This window comes from Cryptomeria japonica, unplaced genomic scaffold (assembly GCF_030272615.1).
Source record: "Cryptomeria japonica unplaced genomic scaffold, Sugi_1.0 HiC_scaffold_20, whole genome shotgun sequence".
In the NCBI taxonomy this organism is placed as follows: Eukaryota; Viridiplantae; Streptophyta; class Pinopsida; order Cupressales; family Cupressaceae; genus Cryptomeria; species Cryptomeria japonica.
In genome coordinates this window covers 1,600,001-1,620,000 of record NW_026728842.1, presented here as the reverse complement: position 1 = coordinate 1,620,000, position 20,000 = coordinate 1,600,001, and the positions used below count along the sequence as shown (strand labels likewise).

General features: G+C 60.6%; 1 non-coding gene across 1 annotated transcript; it reads right to left on the bottom strand.

The window, feature by feature from the left end:
• Positions 1 to 8,240: 8,240 nt before the first annotated feature.
• LOC131861105 (5S ribosomal RNA) lies at positions 8,241 to 8,359 on the bottom strand. Its single transcript, XR_009360186.1, has one exon. It is a non-coding gene; the product is annotated as a 5S ribosomal RNA (ribosomal RNA).
• Between the last annotated feature and the right edge of the window lie 11,641 nt (positions 8,360 to 20,000).

Here is a 20,000-nt window from a genome sequence, read left to right as displayed (position 1 = left end):
GGGTTAATTGCCCGGGTGCGCACCTTTGCCAGGGTGGGCACCTTGCCTGGGCTGCGCACCAGGGCGGGCTCAAGATGGCACCCGCGTTCCGTTTTTTTCACTATCTTTCAAAACGGAAATTTCAAAATCTCCTTTTTTTTTTGCCTTTTCTGGAAATTAGTGAAGGCAGCGCATCAAAGGTGCGCACCCGGGAGCGCTACGAAGTGTGCTCCAAGGTGCGGCGTGCACGTTGTCGGAGCCCGGTTTGCCCCGGGTGCGCACCTCGCCTGCACCTTGGCCGGGGTGGGCACCTTGGCTGGGTTTGCCCAGGGTGCGCTCCGAAGCGGGGTTACTGGAGCGCCCCCTCTTTTTTTGTCAGAGCGTTTGGTTGGGTTTCTCGCATTGGCTCTTCCCAGGCCCGGTTGTTGGGTGCGCTCCCACCCTGGCGCGCGCGAGGTTGGAAGTTGGGTTAATTGCCCGGGCGCGCACCTTCGCCAGGGTGGGCACCTTGGTGCGCACACCTTGGCTGGGCTGCGCACCAGGGCGGGCTCAAGATGGCACCAGCATTCCCTTTTTTTCACTATCTTTCAAAACGGAAATTTTAAAATCTCGTTTTTTTTTGCCTTTTATGGAAATTAGTGAAGGCATCGCATCAAAGGTGCGCACCTCGCTGCCCACCTTGGTGTGCTCCGAGGTGCCCACCACGGTGCGAACCCGGGAGCGCCCCGATGTGTGCTCCAAGGTGCGGCGTGCACGAAGTCGGACCCCGGTTTGCCCCGGGTGCGCACCTCGCGTGCACCTTGGTGCGCACACCTTGGCTGGGTTGCGCGCCCTGGTGGGCACCATGGTGCGCACCAAGGAGCGCTCCGAAGTGTGCTCCAAGGTGCGCCGTGCACGAAGTCGGAGCCCGGTTTGCCCCGGGTGCGCACCTCGCGTGCACCTTCGCCGCGGTGGGCACCATGGCGTGCACGAAGTCGGAGCCCGGTTTGCCCCGGGTGCGCACCTCGCGTGCACCTTCGCCGGGGTGGGCACCTTGGTGTGCAGACCTTGGCTGGGTTGCGCGCCCTGGTGGGCACCATGGTGCGCACCAAGGAGCGCTCCGAAGTGTGCTCCAAGGTGCGGCCTGCACGAAGTCGGAGCCCGGTTTGCCCCGGGTGTGCACCTCGGGTGGGCACCTTGGTGCGCATGCCTTGCCTGGGCTGCGCACCAGGGCGGGCTCAAGATGGCACCCGCGTTCCTTTTTTTTCACTATCTTTCAAAACGGAAATTTTAAAATCTCATTTTTTTTTGCCTTTTTCTGGAAATTAGTGAAGGCAGCGCATCAAAGGTGCGCACCTCGCTGCCCACCACGGTGCGCAACGCCGGTGGGCACCCGGGAGTGCTTCGAAGTGTGCTCCAAGGTGCTGCGTGCACGTTGTCGGAGCCCGGTTTGCCCCGGGTGCGCACCTCGCGTGCACCTTCGTCGGGGTGGGCACCTTGGCTGGGTTTGCCCCGGCTGCGCTCCGAAGCGGGGTTATTGGAGCGCCGCCTCTTTTTTTGTCGGAGCGTTTGGTGGGGTTTCTCGCATTGGCTCTTCCCAGGCCCGGTTGCCACCCTAGCGCACGAAGTCGGAAGTAGGGTTAATTGCCCGGGTGCGCACCTTTGCCAGGGTGGGCACCTTGCCTGGGCTGCGCACCAGGGCGGGCTCAAGATGGCACCCGCGTTCCGTTTTTTTCACTATCTTTCAAAACGGAAATTTCAAAATCTCCTTTTTTTTTTGCCTTTTCTGGAAATTAGTGAAGGCAGCGCATCAAAGGTGCGCACCCGGGAGCGCTACGAAGTGTGCTCCAAGGTGCGGCGTGCACGTTGTCGGAGCCCGGTTTGCCTCGGGTGCGCACCTCGCCTGCACCTTGGCCGGGGTGGGCACCTTGGCTGGGTTTGCCCAGGGTGCGCTCCGGAGCGGGGTTACTGGAGCGCCCCCTCTTTTTTTGTCAGAGCGTTTGGTGGGGTTTCTCGCATTGGCTCTTCCCAGGCCCGGTTGTTGGGTGCGCTCCCACCCTGGCGCGCGCGAGGTTGGAAGTTGGGTTAATTGCCCGGGCGCGCACCTTCGCCAGGGTGGGCACCTTGGTGCGCACACCTTGGCTGGGCTGCGCACCAGGGCGGGCTCAAGATGGCACCAGCATTCCCTTTTTTTCACTATCTTTCAAAACGGAAATTTTAAAATCTCGTTTTTTTTTGCCTTTTATGGAAATTAGTGAAGGCATCGCATCAAAGGTGCGCACCTCGCTGCCCACCTTGGTGTGCTCCGAGGTGCCCACCACGGTGCGAACCCGGGAGCGCCCCGATGTGTGCTCCAAGGTGCGGCGTGCACGAAGTCGGACCCCGGTTTGCCCCGGGTGCGCACCTCGCGTGCACCTTGGTGCGCACACCTTGGCTGGGTTGCGCGCCCTGGTGGGCACCATGGTGCGCACCAAGGAGCGCTCCGAAGTGTGCTCCAAGGTGCGCCGTGCACGAAGTCGGAGCCCGGTTTGCCCCGGGTGCGCACCTCGCGTGCACCTTCGCCGCGGTGGGCACCATGGCGTGCACGAAGTCGGAGCCCGGTTTGCCCCGGGTGCGCACCTCGCGTGCACCTTCGCCGGGGTGGGCACCTTGGTGTGCAGACCTTGGCTGGGTTGCGCGCCCTGGTGGGCACCATGGTGCGCACCAAGGAGCGCTCCGAAGTGTGCTCCAAGGTGCGGCCTGCACGAAGTCGGAGCCCGGTTTGCCACCCTGGCGCGCACGAAGTCGGAAGTAGGGTTAATTGCCCGGGTGCGCACCTTTGCCAGGGTGGGCACCTTGCCTGGGCTGCGCACCAGGGCGGGCTCAAGATGGCACCCGCGTTCCGTTTTTTTCACTATCTTTCAAAACGGAAATTTCAAAATCTCCTTTTTTTTTTGCCTTTTCTGGAAATTAGTGAAGGCAGCGCATCAAAGGTGCGCACCCGGGAGCGCTACGAAGTGTGCTCCAAGGTGCGGCGTGCACGTTGTCGGAGCCCGGTTTGCCCCGGGTGCGCACCTCGCCTGCACCTTGGCCGGGGTGGGCACCTTGGCTGGGTTTGCCCAGGGTGCGCTCCGGAGCGGGGTTACTGGAGCGCCCCCTCTTTTTTTGTCAGAGCGTTTGGTGGGGTTTCTCGCATTGGCTCTTCCCAGGCCCGGTTGTTGGGTGCGCTCCCACCCTGGCGCGCGCGAGGTTGGAAGTTGGGTTAATTGCCCGGGCGCGCACCTTCGCCAGGGTGGGCACCTTGGTGCGCACACCTTGGCTGGGCTGCGCACCAGGGCGGGCTCAAGATGGCACCAGCATTCCCTTTTTTTCACTATCTTTCAAAACGGAAATTTTAAAATCTCGTTTTTTTTTGCCTTTTATGGAAATTAGTGAAGGCATCGCATCAAAGGTGCGCACCTCGCTGCCCACCTTGGTGTGCTCCGAGGTGCCCACCACGGTGCGAACCCGGGAGCGCCCCGATGTGTGCTCCAAGGTGCGGCGTGCACGAAGTCGGACCCCGGTTTGCCCCGGGTGCGCACCTCGCGTGCACCTTGGTGCGCACACCTTGGCTGGGTTGCGCGCCCTGGTGGGCACCATGGTGCGCACCAAGGAGCGCTCCGAAGTGTGCTCCAAGGTGCGCCGTGCACGAAGTCGGAGCCCGGTTTGCCCCGGGTGCGCACCTCGCGTGCACCTTCGCCGCGGTGGGCACCATGGCGTGCACGAAGTCGGAGCCCGGTTTGCCCCGGGTGCGCACCTCGCGTGCACCTTCGCCGGGGTGGGCACCTTGGTGTGCAGACCTTGGCTGGGTTGCGCGCCCTGGTGGGCACCATGGTGCGCACCAAGGAGCGCTCCGAAGTGTGCTCCAAGGTGCGGCCTGCACGAAGTCGGAGCCCGGTTTGCCACCCTGGCGCGCACGAAGTCGGAAGTAGGGTTAATTGCCCGGGTGCGCACCTTTGCCAGGGTGGGCACCTTGCCTGGGCTGCGCACCAGGGCGGGCTCAAGATGGCACCCGCGTTCCGTTTTTTTCACTATCTTTCAAAACGGAAATTTCAAAATCTCCTTTTTTTTTTGCCTTTTCTGGAAATTAGTGAAGGCAGCGCATCAAAGGTGCGCACCCGGGAGCGCTACGAAGTGTGCTCCAAGGTGCGGCGTGCACGTTGTCGGAGCCCGGTTTGCCCCGGGTGCGCACCTCGCCTGCACCTTGGCCGGGGTGGGCACCTTGGCTGGGTTTGCCCAGGGTGCGCTCCGAAGCGGGGTTACTGGAGCGCCCCCTCTTTTTTTGTCAGAGCGTTTGGTGGGGTTTCTCGCATTGGCTCTTCCCAGGCCCGGTTGTTGGGTGCGCTCCCACCCTGGCGCGCGCGAGGTTGGAAGTTGGGTTAATTGCCCGGGCGCGCACCTTCGCCAGGGTGGGCACCTTGGTGCGCACACCTTGGCTGGGCTGCGCACCAGGGCGGGCTCAAGATGGCACCAGCATTCCCTTTTTTTCACTATCTTTCAAAACGGAAATTTTAAAATCTCGTTTTTTTTTGCCTTTTATGGAAATTAGTGAAGGCATCGCATCAAAGGTGCGCACCTCGCTGCCCACCTTGGTGTGCTCCGAGGTGCCCACCACGGTGCGAACCCGAGAGCGCCCCGATGTGTGCTCCAAGGTGCGGCGTGCACGAAGTCGGACCCCGGTTTGCCCCGGGTGCGCACCTCGCGTGCACCTTGGTGCGCACACCTTGGCTGGGTTGCGCGCCCTGGTGGGCACCATGGTGCGCACCAAGGAGCGCTCCGAAGTGTGCTCCAAGGTGCGCCGTGCACGAAGTCGGAGCCCGGTTTGCCCCGGGTGCGCACCTCGCGTGCACCTTCGCCGCGGTGGGCACCATGGCGTGCACGAAGTCGGAGCCCGGTTTGCCCCGGGTGCGCACCTCGCGTGCACCTTCGCCGGGGTGGGCACCTTGGTGTGCAGACCTTGGCTGGGTTGCGCGCCCTGGTGGGCACCATGGTGCGCACCAAGGAGCGCTCCGAAGTGTGCTCCAAGGTGCGGCCTGCACGAAGTCGGAGCCCGGTTTGCCCCGGGTGTGCACCTCGGGTGGGCACCTTGGTGCGCATGCCTTGCCTGGGCTGCGCACCAGGGCGGGCTCAAGATGGCACCCGCGTTCCTTTTTTTTCACTATCTTTCAAAACGGAAATTTTAAAATCTCATTTTTTTTTGCCTTTTTCTGGAAATTAGTGAAGGCAGCGCATCAAAGGTGCGCACCTCGCTGCCCACCACGGTGCGCAACGCCGGTGGGCACCCGGGAGTGCTTCGAAGTGTGCTCCAAGGTGCTGCGTGCACGTTGTCGGAGCCCGGTTTGCCCCGGGTGCGCTCCTCGCGTGCACCTTCGTCGGGGTGGGCACCTTGGCTGGGTTTGCCCCGGCTGCGCTCCGAAGCGGGGTTATTGGAGCGCCGCCTCTTTTTTTGTCGGAGCGTTTGGTGGGGTTTCTCGCATTGGCTCTTCCCAGGCCCGGTTGCCACCCTGGCGCGCACGAAGTCGGAAGTAGGGTTAATTGCCCGGGTGCGCACCTTTGCCAGGGTGGGCACCTTGCCTGGGCTGCGCACCAGGGCGGGCTCAAGATGGCACCCGCGTTCCGTTTTTTTCACTATCTTTCAAAACGGAAATTTCAAAATCTCCTTTTTTTTTTGCCTTTTCTGGAAATTAGTGAAGGCAGCGCATCAAAGGTGCGCACCCGGGAGCGCTACGAAGTGTGCTCCAAGGTGCGGCGTGCACGTTGTCGGAGCCCGGTTTGCCCCGGGTGCGCACCTCGCCTGCACCTTGGCCGGGGTGGGCACCTTGGCTGGGTTTGCCCAGGGTGCGCTCCGAAGCGGGGTTACTGGAGCGCCCCCTCTTTTTTTGTCAGAGTGTTTGGTGGGGTTTCTCGCATTGGCTCTTCCCAGGCCCGGTTGTTGGGTGCGCTCCCACCCTGGCGCGCGCGAGGTTGGAAGTTGGGTTAATTGCCCGGGCGCGCACCTTCGCCAGGGTGGGCACCTTGGTGCGCACACCTTGGCTGGGCTGCGCACCAGGGCGGGCTCAAGATGGCACCAGCATTCCCTTTTTTTCACTATCTTTCAAAACGGAAATTTTAAAATCTCGTTTTTTTTTGCCTTTTATGGAAATTAGTGAAGGCATCGCATCAAAGGTGCGCACCTCGCTGCCCACCTTGGTGTGCTCCGAGGTGCCCACCACGGTGCGAACCCGGGAGCGCCCCGATGTGTGCTCCAAGGTGCGGCGTGCACGAAGTCGGACCCCGGTTTGCCCCGGGTGCGCACCTCGCGTGCACCTTGGTGCGCACACCTTGGCTGGGTTGCGCGCCCTGGTGGGCACCATGGTGCGCACCAAGGAGCGCTCCGAAGTGTGCTCCAAGGTGCGCCGTGCACGAAGTCGGAGCCCGGTTTGCCCCGGGTGCGCACCTCGCGTGCACCTTCGCCGCGGTGGGCACCATGGCGTGCACGAAGTCGGAGCCCAGTTTGCCCCGGGTGCGCACCTCGCGTGCACCTTCGCCGGGGTGGGCACCTTGGTGTGCAGACCTTGGCTGGGTTGCGCGCCCTGGTGGGCACCATGGTGCGCACCAAGGAGCGCTCCGAAGTGTGCTCCAAGGTGCGGCCTGCACGAAGTCGGAGTCCGGTTTGCCCCGGGTGCGCACCATGGCGTGCACGAAGTCGGAGCCCGGTTTGCCCCGAGTGCGCACCTCGCGTGCACCTTCGCCGGGGTGGGCACCTCGGCTGGTTTGCGCGCCCTGGTGCGCACCAAGGAGCGCTCCGAAGTGTGCTCCAAGGTGCGGCGTGCACGAAGTCGGAGCCCGGTTTGCCCCGGGTGCGCACCTCGCGTGCACCTTCGCCGCGGTGGGCACCTTGGCTGGGTTGGGCACCATTGAGCGCTCCGAAGTTTGCTCCAAGGTGCGCACCATGGCCCTCCAAGGTGCGCAGCATGGCGTGCACGAAGTCGGAGCCCGGTTTGCCCCGGGTGCGCACCTCGCGTGCACCTTCGCCAGGGTGGGCACCTCGGTGCGCACACCTTCTCAATGTTTTCTTGCCTTTTCTGGAAATTGGTGAAGGCAGCGCATCAAAGGTGCGCACCTCGGTGTGCTCTGAGGTGCGAACCCGAGAGCGCTTCGAGGTGCGCACGAAGTCAAAAGTCGGGTTAATTGCATTGTTTTCCCCGGGTGCGCTCCGAGGTGCGCAACATCGGTGCGCACCAAGGAGGGCTCCGAAGTGTGCTCCAAGGTGCGCACGATGGCGTGCACCTCTGGTGCGCACGATTCGGAGCTCGGTTTGCCCGGGGTGCGCACACCTTGGCTGGGTTGCGCACCTTTTGTGCGCTCCATGGTGCGTACGAAGTCGGAGCTCGGTTTGCCCCGGGTGCGCACCTTGATGCGCACGCCTTGGCTGGGCTGCGCACCTTGGTGGGCGCCTCCAAGGTGCGCACGAAGTCGAAGCTCGGTTTGCCCCGGGTGCGCACCTTGGTGGGCGCCATGGTGCACTCCGAGGTGCCCAAGATTGGTGCGCACCAAGGAGCGCTCCGAAGTGCGCTCCAAGGTGCGCAGGTGCGCGCGAAGTCGAAAGTTGGGTTAATTGTCCGGTTTGCCTCGGGTGCGCACCTTGCGTGCACCTTCGCCAGGGTGGGCGCCTTGGTGCGCACACCTTGGCTGGGCTGCGCACCCGGGCGCGCACACCTTGGCACCCGCGTTTCCTTCATTTTAAATTTTTTTTTTTTACAATCTCTCAAGTGGGAAATTCTATAATCTCAACTTTTTTTGCCTTTTCAGGAAACTTTTGAATGGAGCGCATCATTGGTGCGCTCCGAAGTGTGCTCCAAGGTGCGCACCTCTGGTGCGCTCCAAAGCTCTCTCCAGCTGCGTGCACCTGCCCCGGGCGCGCACCCGGCCCCGCCCAGCTTCGCTCACCTGTCCCGGGCGTCTGGTGCGGAACCTTAGAGTAAGAAACATCACCGTGCACCTTGGCCAACGTGCGCGACTCGACCGAGCGCGCACTGGCCGAGGTGCACACCGATTTCACCTGGGTGCGCGCGCAGCACCTCGGGCGCACCGGGGTGCGCGCACAACGCCCGGGTTGCACCGTGGCCTGTGTGCTCGGGGCGCCTCGGGTGCGCGCTCGGTGTCGCCCCGGCGCGCGCGGTAGTGCGGGCAACGCACCCCGGCCCGGCCCGGCCCCGACGAGAACGCAAACGGGCAAAAGGTTAATTCAAATAGCATTGCGACGCCCGGCGAAAAACTAAAAAAGGGTGCAACACCGGGACTTCCCGGGAGGTCACCCATCCCAGTACTACTCCGGCCCAAGCGCGCTTAACTGCGGAGTTCTGATGGGATCCGGTGCACTAACGCTGGTATGATCGCACCCGTTATGAGCTTGTCGCAGTGTGTACTTAGCAAACCGCGACCCACGTGCGAATCCACCCCGGCCACCCACCCCCGTCGAGGTGCACACCCTCCCTCGCGAAGTGCGCCCCGTTCGCCAAGTGTGAGCCCTGCCCGGGTGCACGCACCTTGCTAGGGCATCGGGTGTGCACCCGGCCCGGCCTACGTGCGTGCACCTGGACGGGGCGTCGTGTGCGTGCAGTGTCCCGTCTGCAACGCGGTGCCCACACACCACCTCGGGCGCAACGACCTGCGCTCACATGTGGGCCGAGTGCACCTTGGTGCATGTTCGGGGCGCCTCGGGTGCACGCTCGATCTTGCCCCGGTGCACCAAGGCGCTCGGTTTGCCCCGGGTGCGCACTTGGTGCAAGGTGGGCACCCAAAATAGGGATCAAGCACCAAAACACAAGTTTCGGGATGCAAAATGGGACCCAAGGACCACAAATGCGTTCCAAGACCCATGATGGGTCCACGAGAACAAAAATGTGTTCCGAGACTTAATAAACAAATATTGGGTTTTAGGAGAAGAAACATGCTCTGATGCCCAAAACGAGAATCGACCCCGAAAAGGCCACAGGCCAAAAGTGGGATGCGAGACAAAAAAAAATGGGACCCGAGGACCAAAATTGGGTTCCCAGGTCGAAGACAGGGCAACCGGACAAGAAACGACCTCTAAGGCTCGAAATGAGTCCCGACGACTAAAACTTGACAAGAAGCACCCATCAGGCACCCAACTCGACACCCATGGGATGCCGACCCACCCGGGCTTCCACCTAGCACACCTTGGCACCCACCCACCCTCACACCCAACCTCGCACCCAACTTAGCACCTTTGAACCCACATTGGCACTCACCCTGACCCTGGCACCTTGGAACCCACATTGGCACTCACCTTGACCCTGGCACCCACCTTTGCACTCACCTTGGGACCCACCCTGGCTCCCACCTCGGCACCCACCCAGACACCCACCTTGGTTCCTTGGCACCCACCTTGGATCCTTGGCACCCACCCCGACACCCACCTTGGCACGCAACTTGGCTACTTGCCACCCACCTTGGCTCCTTGAAGCCCACCCCGACAACCACCCCGTGACCTACCCTGGCTAGGGTTGGTGCACACCCACCCTGGTGCCCACCTTGGCACCCACCCTATGACCCACCTTGGCACGCACCTTAGTACCCACCCCGTTACCCACCCTAGGACCCACCCCGTGACCCACCTTGGCCAGGGTGGGTGCACCCACCCTGGTGCCCACCTTGGCACCCACCCATCCTAGCACCCAGCCTGTGACCGGGCTTGGAACCCAACCTTGCACCCGTCTTGGCCAGTGTGGGTGCGCACCCATCCTGGCACCCACGTTGTGACACACCCTTTAACCCACGCACCCTAGCACCCACGTTGGCACCCACCTTGGAACCCAACTTGGCACCCACCTCGGCACCCACCTTGACACTTGTGGACCCACCTTGCCACTCACCCTAGCATCGACCCATCCTAGCACCCACCCTGGCACCTTTGCACCCTAGCACTCACCCATCCTAGCACCTAACCTGTGACCCACCTTGACACTCACCCTCGCACCCACCTTGGAACCCAACCTAGCACCCACCCACCCTGACACCAACCCTAGCACCTACCCACCCTTGCACCCACCCTGTGACCCATCTTGGCACCCACCCATCCTACCACTCAACCTATCACCCACCTTCTCACCCACCTTGGCATCCACCTTAGCACCCACCCACACTGGCACCTTGGCACCCACCTCGGGCAAGGTGGGTGCACACCCACCCTGGCACCCAATTTAGAACCCACCGAGCATGTTACCCACCTTGGCACCCACATTGCAGCCCACCCTAGTACCCACCCTATGACCCACATTGGCATCCACACCCTAGCACCCAGGCACCTCGACACCCGCCTTGACACCCACCCTAGCACTGAACCTGTGACCCACCTTGGAACTCACCCTAGAACCCACCCACCCTGTGAACCACCTTGGCATCCACCTTAGCACCCACCCACCTTGGCACCCACTCTAGCACTCACCCATCCTAACACCCAACTTGTTACCCACCTTGGCACCCGCCCTCGCGTCCACCTTGAAACCCACCCTAGCACCCACCCACGCAGGAGCCCACCTTGGCACCCAACCTAACACCCACGCATCCTGGCACCCAACTTGTGACCCACCTTGGAACCCACCCTAGTACCCACCTTTGAACCCACTATATCACCAACCCACCTTGGCACCCACCCTATGACCCTCTTTGGAATCCACCCTAGCACGCACCCACCCTGGCACCCACCATGGAGCGCACCCTAGCACCCACCCACCTCGGCACGCACCTCAACACCCACCTTGGTGTGCGCACTGCGCCAACCTCTCAAAGACCCTATGTGGTGCGCTCCAAAGTGTACACCTTTGGTGCGCTCCAAGGTGCGCACCTTTGGTGCACACCAAAGTGTGCACCGAGGTGAGCACCAAAGTGCACTCCAGGGTGCACACCAAGGCGCGCACCTTTGGTGCGGTCAATGCAAACGAATTCGGAAGTTGGGGTCGATGTCGTAATCGCTGCTGCAGACTACACGTATGAGAATCGGACAAATAGCTTTATATAGGGGAGGTGTTGCGTTTGATGGGTCGACTCCCCTGGTTGTGTGCACTGCACCAACTTCAAAGACCCTGTCTTGTTTAAGAAGTCAAAAGTTGGGGTGGATGTCCTAATCATTGCTGCAGTCTACGCATGTATGAGAATCAGACAAATAGCTTATATAGGGGAGGTGTTGCATTCGGTGGGTTGACTCCCCTGGTTGTGCGCACTGCGCCAACCTCAAAGACCTTGTTTTCGTTTAGAAGCCGAAAGTTGGGGTCGATGTCCTAATTGCTCTTGCAGGCTACGCATGTATGAGAATCAGACAAATAGCTTATATAGGGGAGGTGTTGGGTTTGATGGGTCGACTCCCCTGGTTGTGCGCATTGCGCCAACCTCAAAGACCCTGCATTGCGGATGAAGTCGAAAGTCAGAGTTTGGTGTGCTACAAGGTGTGGTCGAAGGTGCTCACCTAGGTGTGCACCTTTGGAGCGCAGGAAAAGTGCCCTCCAAAAGTGCGCACCTTTGGAGTGCACAAAAGTGCCCTCCAAAAGTGCGCACCTTTGGAGCGCAGAAAAGTGCCCTCCAAAAAGTGCCCTCCAAAAGTGCGCACCTTTGGAGCGCAGAAAAGTGCCCTCCAAAAAGTGCCCTCCAAAAGTGCGCACCTTTGGAGCGCAGAAAAGTGCCCTCCAAAAAGTGCCCTCCAAAAGTGCGCACCTTTGGAGCGCAGAAAAGTGCCCTCCAAAAAGTGCCCTCCAAAAGTGCGCACCTTTGGAGCGCAGAAAAGTGCCCTCCAAAAAGTGCCCTCCAAAAGTGCGCACCTTTGGAGCGCAGAAAAGTGCCCTCCAAAAAGTGCCCTCCAAAAGTGCGCACCTTTGGAGCGCAGAAAAGTGCCCTCCAAAAAGTGCCCTCCAAAAGTGCGCACCTTTGGAGCGCAGAAAAGTGCCCTCCAAAAAGTGCCCTCCAAAAGTGCGCACCTTTGGAGCGCAGAAAAGTGCCCTCCAAAAAGTGCCCTCCAAAAGTGCGCACCTTTGGAGCGCAGAAAAGTGCCCTCCAAAAAGTGCCCTCCAAAAGTGCGCACCTTTGGAGCGCAGAAAAGTGCCCTCCAAAAAGTGCCCTCCAAAAGTGCGCACTTTTGGTGCGCACCAAAAGTGCGCACTTTTGGTGCGCACCAAGGCGCTGGTTCGGTCGTTGCAGGCGAGTTCGGAAGTTGGGGTCGATGTCCTGAGCGGAGGTGCAAACTACACAGGTGTCGGAATCGGACAAATAGCTTATATAGGGGAGGTGTATGCTTCGATGGGTCGACTCCCCAGGTTGAGCGCACCGCGCCAACCTCAAAGACCCTACGGTATGGATGAAGTCGGAAGTTGGGTCCGATGACCGATTCGATTAGTAGGTATGCTCATGAGGTCGGAATTTGGGTCCGATGACCTGCCATGTGTAGGAAGGCGAATGTTGGCACTGTGCGTTGCAAGGTGCACACCAAGGCGCTGGTGCGGTCTTTTTAGTCGAGTTCGGAAGTTGGGGTCGATGTCCTGATCGGAGGTGCAAGCTACACAGGTGTGGGAATCGGACAAATAGCTTATATAGGGGAGGTGTATGCTTCGTTGGGTCGACTCCCCGGGTTGAGCGCACCGCGCCAACCTCAAAGACCCTACGGTATGGATGAAGTCGGAAGTTGGGTCCGATGACCGATTCGATATGTAGGCATACTCGCGAGGTCGGAATTTGGGTCCGATGACCTGCCATGTTGAGGAAGGCGAATGTTGGCACTGTGCGTTGCAAGGTGCGCACCAAGGCGCTGGTTCGGTCGTTGCAGGCGAGTTCGGAAGTTGGGGTCGATGTCCTGATCGGAGGTGCAAACTACACAGGTGTGGGAATCGGACAAATAGCTTATATAGGGGAGGTGTATGCTTCGTTGGGTCGACTCCCCGGGTTGAGCGCACCGCGCCAACCTCAAAGACCCTACGGTATGGATGAAGTCGGAAGTTGGGTCCGATGACCGATTCGATATGTAGGCATACTCGCGAGGTCGGAATTTGGGTCCGATGACCTGCCATGTGCAGGAAGGCGAATGTTGGGACTGTGCGTCGCAAGGTGCGCACCAAGGCGCTGGTGCCGTCGTTGCAGTCGAGTTCGGAAGTTGGGGTCGATGTCCTGGTCAGAGGTGCAAACTACACAGGTGTGGGAATCGGACAAATAGCTTATATAGGGGAGGTGTATGCTTCGATGGGTCGACTCCCCGGGTTGAGCGCACCGCGCCAACCTCAGAGACCCTACAGTATGGATGAAGTCGGAAGTTGGGTCCGATGACCGATTCGATACGTATGCATATTCGCGAGGTCTGAATTTGTGTCCGATGACCTGCCATGCGCAGGAAGGCGGAATTTGGGTCCGATGACCGAGTTGATGGCGTGCCATGCGCAGAAAGGCGGAATTTGGGTCCGATGACCGAGTTGATGTTGATGGCCCGCCATGCATAGGAAGGCGGAATTTGGGTCCGATGACCGATTTGAAGGCGTGCCATACGCAGAAAGGCGGAGTTTGGGTCCGATGACCGAGTTGATATTGATGGCCCGCCATGCGCAGGAAGGCAGAATTTGGGTCCGATGACCTGACATACGCATGGAGTCCGACTCGGGGGCCGATGTTCGATTCGATGACTTGCATTGTGGGTAAAGTCGGAAGTTGTGGTCTTTGACCCGATTCGATGACCAGACTTCGGCTGCTTGAGAATCGGACAAATAACTTATATAGGGGAGGTAGTGTTCTCGAGCATCCTCCCCCCGTGCCCGTTTATGTCGATTGATGCTGGTGCTCTACTGGTTGGAGAGCTCGGATGCAAAAATCTTGCACCAGGATTTATCGATTGTGATGGACACGGCAAGTCTCCTGATTGCTATGCAGGAGCTCATCGTGAATCTCTATGCGGCCTTGGTATGGACTCGACCTGCGGAATGGTTCGGCAATGGTAGTCGCTCCAACACGTCCTTGCAGTGGCCACAGAGGTGATTCAACTAGAGCTCCAGTCTAGCTTTTGGGTTGCTTGGCGGACTGGTATAGCCGCGATCGAGTTCCGGCCATGAACGTTTTAGATAGCTCTTGGGCTTTCTGGGACGGAAGTCGGAAGTTTGGGCTGTTGTCCGATTTGATGACCATTCTTCGGATGTGTGAGAATCGGACAAATAACTTATATAGGGGACTGTGTTGTCTCACGCAGCCCCCTCCGTGCCCCTCTATCTCGACCGATGTTGGTGCTTGAAAGGGTTGGGATCGCTCGGATTTATAAACGTGCACCACCATTTGTCGAGTGTGAGGGACGCGGCAGGTCTCCTAAATGCTATGCGGGCGCTCTCTGAGAATCTCTATCCGGCCTCGACACAAACTAGTCTTGCTGAATGGTTTGGCACTGGTAGTCGATCTAACACGTCGTTGTTGTGGCCGCCTAGGCGATTCGATTCGAGCCCCCGTCTAGCTTTTGGGTTGCTTGGCGGATTTTGCCCTATCCGCAAGTGAGCTCGGTCCCTAAACGTTCGAGAAACCTGATTGCTATGTGCCGACTCTCTTTCTTGCGAGCCTCCATCTAGCTTTTGGGTCTCTACGGAACGGAAGTCGGAATCTGGGACCGTTGTTTGATTCGACGAGGCAGACTACGGTTGTGCGAGAATCGGACAAATAACTTATATAGGGGAGGTGTTGACTGGAGCATTCTCCCCCGTGCCCCTCTAACTCGACCAATGCTGGCGCTCGAACGGTGGTAGCGCTCGGATTTTCATTGAGCGCCAGCATTGGTCGATTTAGAGGGGCATGCGAGATTCCCGAATGCTATGCGAGGGCTCTAACGGAAATGTCTATTGGTTTCGGTATGGATGCAATTGCGAGTGGTTCGGCAAAGGTAGTCGTTCCGATGCGTCCATGTCGTGGCCAAATCGATAATTCGATTTGAGCCCTCGTATAGCATTTGGGTCTCTCGATGTGATTCCGCATTCCAGTCCCTTTGGGCACTGCTTGAGCCGCATCCCAGGGGGTTCCCTTCCCAATAATCTGCCTCGCAACCCGATTGCTATGCGGTGAGGCTCCTCGGCCGCCTCGGAACTATCTGTGTATCAGACGCATCGCGGGATAAGGGGTTGGCAACGGTAGTCGCCCCAAGCGCGTCCGATGCTTGGACCATTCCGAGGCGGCCCTGAAGCCTCTTCCGTCTAGCCGTTGGGTCCTTCTCGCCGCATCCCTCGCCTCGCACCCCGATTGCTATGCGGTGAGGCTCCTCGGCCGCCTTGGAACTATCTGTGTATCGGACGCGTCGCGGGATAAGGGGTTGTCACTGGTAGTCGCCCCAAGCGCGTACGATGCTTGGACCATTCCGAGGCAGCCCTGAAGCCTCTTCCGTCTAGCCGTTGGGTCCTTCTCGCCGCATCCCTCGCCTCGCACCCCGATTGCTATGCGGTGAGGCTCCTCGGCCGCCTTGGAACTATCTGTGTATCGGACGCGTCGCGGGATAAGGGGTTGTCACTGGTAGTCGCCCCAAGCGCGTTCGATGCTTGGACCATTCCGAGGCGGCCCTGAAGCCTCTTCCGTCTAGCCGTTGGGTCCTTCTCGCCGCATCCCTCGCCTCGCACCCCGATTGCTATGCGGTGAGGCTCCTCGGCCGCCTTGGAACTATCTGTGTATCAGACGCGTCGCGGGATAAGGGGTTGTCACTGGTAGTCGCCCCAAGCGCGTCCGATGCTTGGACCATTCCGAGGCGGCCCTGAAGCCTCTTCCGTCTAGCCGTTGGGTCCTTCTCGCCGCATCCCTCGCCTCGCACCCCGATTGCTATGCGGTGAGGCTCCTCGGCCGCCTTGGAACTATCTGTGTATCGGACGCGTCGCGGGATAAGGGGTTGTCACTGGTAGTCGCCCCAAGCGCGTCCGATGCTTGGACCATTCCGAGGCGGCCCTGAAGCCTCTTCCGTCTAGCCGTTGGGTCCTTCTCGCCGCATCCCTCGCCTCGCACCCCGATTGCTATGCGGTGAGGCTCCTCGGCCGCCTTGGAACTATCTGTGTATCGGACGCGTCGCGGGATAAGGGGTTGTCACTGGTAGTCGCCCCAAGCGCGTCCGATGCTTGGACCATTCCGAGGCGGACCTGAAGCCTCTTCCCTCTAGCCGTTGGGGCTTTCTCGCCGCATCCCTCGCCTCGCACCCCGATTGCTATGCTGTGAGGCTCCTCGGCCGCCTCGGAACTATCTGTGTATCGGACGCATCGCGGGATAAGGGGTTGGCAGTGGTAGTCGCCCCAAGCGCGTCCGATGCTTGGACCATTCCGAGGCGGCCCTGAAGCCTCTTTCGTCAGCCGTTGGGGCCATCTCGCCGCATCCCCCACCTCGCACCACGATTGCTATGCTGTGAGGCTCCTCGGCCGCCTCGGAACTATCTGTGTATCGGACGCATCGCGGGATAAGGGGTTGGCAGTGGTAGTCGCCCCAAGCGCGTCCGATGCTTGGACTATTCCGAGGCGGCCCTGCAGCCTCTTCCGTGTAGCCTTTGGGGCCATCTCGCCGCATCCCTCGCCTCGCACCCCAATTGCTATGCGGTGAGGCTCATCGGCCGCCTGGGAACTATCTTCGTATCGGACGCATCGCGGGATAAGGGGTTGTCACTGGTAGTCGCCCCAAGCGCGTCCGATGCTTGGACTATTCCGAGGCGGCCCTGCAGCCTCTTCCGTCTAGCCGTTGGGGCCATCTCGCCGCATCCCCCACCTCCTCGGCTGCCTCGGAACTATCTGTGTATCGGACGCATCGCGGGATAAGGGGTTGGCAGTGGTAGTCGCCCCAAGCGCGTCCGATGCTTGGACTATTCCGAGGCGGCCCTGCAGCCTCTTCCGTCTAGCCTTTGGGGCCATCTCGCCGCATCCCTCACCTCGCACCCCGATTGCTATGCAGTGAGGCTCCTCGGCCGCCTGGGAACTATCTTCGTATCGGACGCATCGCGGGATAAGGGGTTGTCACTGGTAGTCGCCCCAAGGACGTCCGATGCTTGGACTATTCCGAGGCGGCCCTGCAGCCTCTTCCGTCTAGCCGTTGGGGCCATCTCGCCGCATCCCCCACCTCCTCGGCTGCCTCGGAACTATCTTCGTATCGGACGCATCGCGGGATAAGGGGTTGGCAGTGGTAGTCACCCCAAGCGCGTCCGATGCTTGGACTATTCCGAGGCGGCCCTGCAGCCTCTTCCGTCTAGCCTTTGGGGCCATCTCGCCGCATCCCTCGCCTCGCACCCCGATTGCTATGCGGTGAGGCTCCTCGGCCGCCTGGGAACTATCTTCGTATCGGACGCATCGCGGGATAAGGGGTTGTCACTGGTAGTCGCCCCAAGCGCGTCCGATGCTTGGACTATTCCGAGGCGGCCCTGCAGCCTCTTTCGTCTAACCGTTGGGGCCATCTCGCCGCATCCCCCACCTCGCACCCCGATTGCTATGCGGTGAGGCTCCTCGGCCGCCTTGGAACTATCTTCGTATCGGACGCATCGCGGGATAAGGGGTTGTCACTGGTAGTCGCCCCAAGCTGCGTCCGATGCTTGGACTATTCCGAGGCGGCCCTGTGGCCTCTTCCGTCTAGCCGTTGGGGCCATCTCGCCGCATCCCCCACCTCGCACCCCGATTGCTATGCGGTGAGGCTCCTCGGCCGCCTTGGAACTATCTTCGTATCGGACGCATCGCGAGATAAGGGGTTGTCACTGGTAGTCGCCCCAAGCACGTCCGATGCTTGGACTATTCCGAGGCGGCCCTGCAGCCTCTTCCGTCTAGCCGTTGGGGCCATCTCGCCGCATCCCCCACCTCGCACCCCGATTGCTATGCGGTGAGGCTCCTCGGCCGCCTTGGAACTATCTTCGTATCGGACGCATCGCGGGATAAGGGGTTGTCACTGGTAGTCGCCCCAAGCGCGTCCGATGCTTGGACTATTCCGAGGCGGCCCTGCAGCCTCTTCCGTCTAGCCGTTGGGGCCATCTCGCCGCATCCCCCACCTCGCACCCCGATTGCTATGCGGTGAGGCTCCTCGGCCGCCTTGGAACTATCTTCGTATCGGACGCATCGCGGGATAAGGGGTTGTCACTGGTAGTCGCCCCAAGCGCGTCCGATGCTTGGACTATTCCGAGGCGGCCCTGTGGCCTCCTCCGTCTAGCCGTTGGGGCCATCTCGCCGCATCCCCCCCCTTGCACCCGGATTGCTATGCGGTGAGGCTCCGATGCTTGGACTATTTCGAGGCGGCCCTGTGGCCTCTTCCATCTAGCCGTTGGGGCCATCTCGCCGCATCCCCCCCCTTGCACCCGGATTGCTATGCGGTGAGGCTCCTGGGCCACCTTGGAACTATCTTCGTATCGGACGCATCGCGGGATAAGGGGTTGTCACTGGTAGTCGCCCCAAGCGCGTCCGATGCTTGGACTATTCCGAGGCGGCCCTGCAGCCTCTTCCGTCTAGCCGTTGGGGCCATCTCGCCGCATCCCCCACCTCGCACCCCGATTGCTATGCGGTGATGCTCCTCGGCCGCTTTGGAACCATCTTCGAATCGGACGCATCGCGGGATAAGGGGTTGTCACTGGTAGTCGCCCCAAGCGCGTCCGATGCTTGGACCATTCCGAGGCGGCCCTGAAGCCTCTTCCGTCTAGCCGTTGGGGCCATCCGTCGCCTCGCACCCCCGATTGCTATGCGGTGAGGCTCCTCGGCCGCCTTGGAACCGTCTTCGTATCGGACGCATCGCGGGATAAGGGGTTGTCACTGGTAGTCGCCCCAAGCGCGTCCGATGCTCGGACCATTCCGAGGCGGCCCTGAAGCCTCTTCCGTCTAGCCATTGGGGCCATCTCGCCGCATCCGTCGCCTCGCACCCCCGATTGCTATGCGGTGAGGCTCCTCGGCCGCCTTGCAACCTTCTGTGTATCGGACGCATCGCGGGATAAGGGGTTGGCACTGGTAGTCGCCCCAAGCGCGTCCGATGCTTGGACCATACCGAGGTGGCCCTGAAGCCTCTTCCGTGTAGCCGTTGGGGCCTTCCCGCCCCATCCCTCGCCTCGCACCCCGATTGATATGCGGTGAGGCTCCTCGGCCGCGTTGGAACTATCTGTGTATCGGACGCATCGCGGGATAAGGGGTTGGCACTGGTAGTCGTCCCAATCGCGTCCGATGCTTGGACCATTCCGAGGCGGCCCTGCAGCCTCTTCCTAGTCGTCGGGGCCTTCCCGGCGCATCCTTCGCCTCGCATCCCGATTCCTATGCGGTGAGTCTTCTCGGCCGCCGCGGAACTATACCTGTTATCGCTACTGCATCCTTCGGCTGGTAACCTCCTCTGCCGCCTTGGAACGTTCTCTTTGTCGGACGCGTCGCGGGATAAGGGGTTGGCACTGGTAGTCGCCCCAAGCGCGCCTGATGCATAGACCGCTCCGAGTCGACCTTGCTTTCAGCCTCTCACATGCATAGACCTCTCTGAGTCGACCCTGCAGCCTCTCACGTTTAGCCTATGGAATCTCGCCTCACAACATGATTGCTATCCTTGATGCATCCCTTGCCTCGAGCCCTGATTGCTTTCTTGGCTGCATCCCTCCTCTCCTCACAGCCCAGTTGTCATCACTGCTTCATCCGTCGCTTCATGCATCTGGCTGCTGGGCCCTTCCCACCGCACACCTCGATTGCTATCTCTGCTGCATCACACACCCCGATTGCTATCTCTGCTACATCCCTCGGCTCTCACTTCTGCATCCTTCGCCTCACACCTCGATTGCTATCAATGCTGCATCTGTAAGCTCACACCCCGATTGCTATGCGGGGAGGCTCCTTGGCCGCCTTGGAAATTTCTCTGTGTCGGACGCACCGCGGGATAAGGGGTTGGCACTGGTAGTCGCCCCAAGTGCGCCCGACTCTTAGACCGCTTCGAGGTGACCTCGTAGCCTCTTTCGTCCAGGCTTCCTGCCTTCAACGCCCTTTTTACACCTCGATTGCTATGCGCGGGCTCCTTGGCGTCTATCACCTCTCTGCGAAGAGTGGCACGATGATTGTTGGGGT